The following is a 6199-nucleotide window of genomic DNA, read 5'->3' on the forward strand; positions in this document are numbered from 1 at the left end:
GGAGAATGACTAGTTGCTTAAGCGTTCACGTTAGGGTCACACAATCAATTACCTCCTGAATGTATCATCTCTATTTCTAATATCTGAACACGTAAGGAAACAATAATCTCCTCCTTTACCTTATCGATCTCTTCTTTACAACAATTCAATCATACCAATAACTGCTATTTCCACCAATATATTTACCTTCATAATCTCCAACTGTAATACTGCGCCCTCACAGCTTTGAGTACACAATTACCCTCATTCCAATCACTGGAATTCTTTACACAGAATTGCCATTCACATTACAGTGTTTTATACAAACACAGACTCATTCTCTGTGTTGAACTACAATTAGATTTCAGCATTCAATCTTTCTTCTTCTCAAATAATACGAATCACATTTCTATTCCATAATTCACTTCACAATATTCAAAAACTCTCAATCCTCTTATTCAAAGAAAATAACAAACAAAAGAAAAGAGGTAGCACCAAGCTTACTCCGGCTCACACTATCATAGCAATGGCACCTTAATTAATTTCTACAACTTCTATATACTTTCTCTTGATTCTCCAGATTCTAACCATAATTCTATAATTAACTGCTTTTAATAATTAAATTGCTCATCCGTCCTCTTAAATTTCTTATTATATGGACTATTAATATATTTTATGAATATCTTTCAAAAACAAATTAATATCTATTCTACAGTGCACAACCAATTGAGGTCTTATATTGAGTTAGGGGTCCATGTCAGGACCTTGATTGAATGGCCCCATAATAGGGTCCCATTGACACTTCACTTCAAGATCACCCAAATGTTGAATTGGTCCTTTCTCCTTTTACTGACTTCTTATATGGATAGCTTGGACTACTTCTATTTGACGAACTAATGATTCCTATGTCCTATTATTTTTTTCTTCTACAATTTACACAATCGATTGTATGTTTTGATCATAATTATTAGGGTTATATAGAACATTACATTGATAATGAAAATGACCCGATGGCTTGTAATTTCCACAAACTAGAGCATATTCCTCTATAAACCTTGGATTAGGGCATTCACTGGCATAATGACCAATTTGTCGATACATGTAGCAACGTAGTGGTTTTTGAGCCATACTGTCAAGTATTTTTGGAGTCTCCACTACAATATATCTACTAGACCAATTCCAAGTAGCAATAGTAAATGATCCTAGCTGATCTATTGCTACTGGTCGAGAATTGGACTTCTGAATTGGTATAGTTTGGAGATTATCTCCTTGATTATTTCCATCGTTCTATATCTGTGTTCCATAAACCAGATTACAATTAGTATTTTGAAAATCCTCAAAGCCATGATTAAGTCGATTTAAGCAATTACTCTTCCAACTATCCATATTTTCACTTTGTACTTGATTAACATCCCATTGAATTAGCTGTATCGTCTAGTTATTGAACTATTGTTGCCTTTGTAAATGCTAGGAATTTTGGATAGGGTGCTTTCCTCCACAAAATGTACATTGAACACCCGTTTCTCTGGGTGATGGACATTCCATATCAAAATGACCTTCTCTGTTATAATTATTATACCATACATTAGGTCTCGTATAGGAAGGCTTATGTCGTTTCTCCTTGTTTTTAGCTAAATTCACAGCCAATTCTTCTATCTTCTTTGTTAGATTTAATAACAAGGCTTCATTTCGATCTTTAACAGTCACATTTGTGAACAACTCTGATTGTTGATAGGTTGGCAATATAAAATAAGGTGTCATTATTATTGACGCTATTACTTGGAGTGGTGTAGTATTAATTGATTTTTGCAACATAACATTCTTCATGTTAGAATCAGCCATTTGTGGATAATTATCCATCGACACATTTTCCGGTTGTATTTTTTGGCTTCTTGAACTTGGAATCATCGTGGCTCCCACTGTTAACAATTGATCATAATGACATTCTTACCACACCTTTGCTCATGCCAATAATGCCTCTACTATAGCTGGTCGAGCATCTTTTATAAATATTTTCAATTCTAGTGGATACAAACCATTGATTAATATCGACAATATAAATGCCTCTGACATTTGATTATTCGACCATTCACAAAGTATATCCGGCCATAATAAGACTCTATTCATTCCCCCGCAAACATCCTGCTATTCATAAAACTTTTTCTAAGCCAATCTTCAAATCCAATTGGTCTAAAATGAATTAAGAAGGCATTCCTTAAGGCCTCTCAATTGAGAAATCCTCGTACTGGTTACCGATTATACCATTCAAAAGTTGTATCTTTTAAAGTTGTTGGCAACATTCTCAATCAAATGTCTTCAATTCTACGATTATTAGCCATGTAGGTTGTCAAGAATTGAGATATATGATAATTGAGATGATAGCTCGACCAACCACTAAAAGTACTTAATGGTGCCACACTTGTAGTTCGGTCTCCTATTGCTCCCATTTGTATAACAATTAGTACTTTTGGCACTTCCGCGGCCATTGGTGTTATCACTGGTCTCTTTGCTATTTGAATTTGAATTTTTCTTCCTTTGGTTTTATTTGGACCTACAATTCTTTTTTGTCATTCTCGTAGGAGATTTCTTATGCGTAATTGCTCTTGTCTTTCTTTTGCTTGTTGATTAATTCTTTGATAATCCTTCCTTTCATGATTATCACTCATAATCTTTCATTTTTCTTTACAAAATCAATATTACCTTGAATTATAACTCACATATTTGTAACCCTAAAACTGGTTCTTTTCACGTTCTCATTCAACATATAATTCCATCTTCCATACAATCAACTTCTAACATTTTATATTATTATCATTTCTCCAAGAGCGACGCCAAAATGTTGTTTTCATTGTATTCAAGCTTTAATATACCAAAGCAATTGAATTAATAGAGGTGGGTTCGAACATGGAGAAAGATTGATTATATGAATTGGGTTTGTTAGTGTTACAATTAACTGTACTTTGACTATCTAAAATCAATTATCAAACTACAAAACATCAAGACTTACTACTTTCATCTTAATTCAATCTATAATCCATTCTACGACTATCAATTCAACAATACTTCTATATTCTTATCCGTTCATCTCCCACTTACTCTCTTTGTGGTTTATATATATTCAATTACTGATCTGTAGCTTACCTATTGTATTCAATTTTTCAATTCATCACATAGAATTCAATATCTCCACTTACAACTCTCAGAGTCTAGCACCTCAGACTAACCCCCTAATATTCAGAAACTATCTATTACTGGACAACAACAAAGAAACAAAAAGAGGTAGCACCAAGCTTGCTCTGGCTTATGACTCTCACAGTTTGGCCCCTGGCTTATGACTCTCACAGTCTGGCCCCTGGCTTATGACTCTCACAGTCTGGCCCTTGGCTTATGACTATCACAGTTTGGCTCTGATCTCTCTTTTCTCAAACTTTTTATCCTATCAAAAAGATGATCCGTTGGCCAGTGGATTCCAAAGGTTATGACCCTTTGAATGCTTAATCATTTATTTCACTAACAACATACTGTTACTAACTAAACTACCTAACCATCAGTCTAATTTTTAAGGTTATCAATAACCAACCAATAACTTATCACAAAGTGTATTTACTTATTCTACAAGCCACTTCATATGCTACCAAATTCCAAGATCTTGCTTGCGACATGGATTGGAATGACAAAGTACTTATCAACCAATTTCGATATGGATTGAAGAATAGCGTCAAAGATTTGTTATTAACAATACCAAAAGTAGAATCTTTTAAATAATTTATTACTCAAGCCATTGTATGCGACATTCGTTTATTTAAAAGGTATTAAGAACAAAGATTTAGTTGAAGAGGAACAAGTCAAGTAATGGCGGTAGCTCTCAAGTTTTCTATAATGTATTTGTCATAGTCAGAACCAATACAAATTGATATGATACATTTTAAACCTCTCACAAAGCAAGAAAAGACTTGATGTTACCAAAAGAGATTGTGTTTGTATTATAGAGAAGCTAAGCATACTGCTCAATATTGTTCAAAGAAGCAATACAATTAAAAAATGAGGAGCACAATTACCAAAGAAGATAGTGTGTCAGAAAATGAGTTTCTCCAACTACAATAGGGACCGTGCGGCTAGAATCATATGCAACACCTAGTAAAGGTCCTATCCTCGTCTCAGATCCCTCACCTTGTTTTATAATAGAAGTATATTTAGGACCTAATAATCACAAAGTCTTTGCCTTGTTAGATTCAAGAGCCTCAGCATGTTTTATAGATGAAGATTTTGCCAAAAATCAAAAAATACCTTTAGTGAAGAAAGTTATATCCATACATGTAGAAGTCATAAATAGTCATTTGTTGTCTTCTGGAAATGTAATCCATGAAACTATTCTTTTAGATATAGCAATTAAAGATCATAACAGTGTAATAGTATTTAATGTAATAAAATCTCCCTCTAATTCGGTTATTTTAGAATTATTATAGCTAGAAAAATATAACCCTCAAATAGATTGGATTTCTCGTAACCTTAACTTTTTTGATAGTATAATCTAAGATTGCATTAGCAAAGAAGAAGTATGTAAGTTCAATACGTCCAAACCTTTACTTGTAGGTGCAAAAGCTTTTATACATGTTACAAAGAAGGATCATCTTTTGTTATATATGCCACACCCATTTCTAATGGTAAAACAACATCGAGTTGTATTCCTAAGTAATATCAAGAATTCCAAGATGTTTTTGAAAAGAAGAATGCAGATATTCTTCTCGAGCATCGACCTTATGATTGTTCAATTGATTTGCAAGAAGGAGCTCAACCTCCATTCGGACCAATCTATAACTTATAGTAGAATGAGTTGGTTGTATTAAAGGAGTATATTGATGAGAATTTGGCAAAGAACTTCAAACGCCATTCTAAATCTCTAGCCAAGACTCCTATCTTATTTGTAAAGAAGAAAGACAGATCTCTACGAATGTGTGTGGATTATTGTAGATTAGGTAAATAAATTTTGTCGTAAGTTACTGGTTGGTTATTGATAACCTTGAAAATTAGACTTATGGTTAGGCAGTTTAGTTGATAACAATAAGTTGTTACTGGAACAAATGATTAAGAACTCAAATAGTCATAACCTTGAGAATCTGCTGGCCAATGGTCTATCTTTTCGTAGGATAAAGAGGTTGAGAAAAAGGAGATCGGGGCCAGACTGTGATAGTCGTAAGCCGGGACAAGCTTGGTGCTACCTCTTTGTTTTGTTTGCTTTTATTATTATCTTATGAATAATTCTGATTGAGAGAAGTACTATTAAAACTGTGATTAGAATACTGTGGAATATGACTTTGGACTGACCAATTTGGAAAAAATCTATAACCTTGAGAATTGAGATTTACGAATTGTGTTGTGTTAAGTGAAGATATTGAATTCTGTATGATGAATTGAGAAATTGAATATAATAAATAAGTTGAAGATCAGTAATTGAATATATATAAACTACAAAGAGAGTAAGTGGGAGATGAACGGATAAGAATATAGAAGTATTGTTGAATTGATAGTCGTAGAATGGATTATGGGTTGAATTAAGACGGAAGTAGTAAGTCTTGATGTTTTGTAGTTTGATAATTGATTTTAGATAGCCAAAGTACAGTTAATTATAACACTAACAAACCCAATTCATATAATCAGTCTTTCCCTGTATTCGAACCTACCTCTATTAATTCAATTGCTTTGATATATTGAAGCTTGAACACAATAAGAACAACATTTTGGCACCGCTGCTAGGGAAATAATAACAATATGAAATGTTAGAAATTGATTGTGTACAAGATGGAATTGTATGTTGAATGAGAACGTAAAAAGAACTAGTTTTAGGATTACAAATATGTGAGTTATAATTCAAGGCAATATTGATTTTGTAAAGAAGAATGAAAGATTATGAGTAATAATCATGAAAGGAAGGTTTATCAAAGAATTAATCAACAAGCAAAAGAAAGACAAGAGCGATTACGCATAAGAAATCTCCTACGAAAATGACAAAAAGGAATTGTAGGTCCAAGTAAAATCAAAGCAAGAAAAATTCAAATTCAAATAGCAAAGAGACTAGTGATAACACCAATGGCCGCGGAAGTGCCAAAAGTACTAATTGTTATACAAATGGGAGCAGTAGGAGACCAAACTACAAGTGTGGCACCATTAAGTACTTTTAGTGGTTGGTCGAGCTATCATCTCAATTATCATATATCTCAAT

Source organism: Physcomitrium patens, chromosome 16, assembly GCF_059467195.1.
Source record: "Physcomitrium patens ecotype Gransden chromosome 16, ASM5946719v1, whole genome shotgun sequence".
Classification (NCBI taxonomy): domain Eukaryota; kingdom Viridiplantae; phylum Streptophyta; class Bryopsida; order Funariales; family Funariaceae; genus Physcomitrium; species Physcomitrium patens.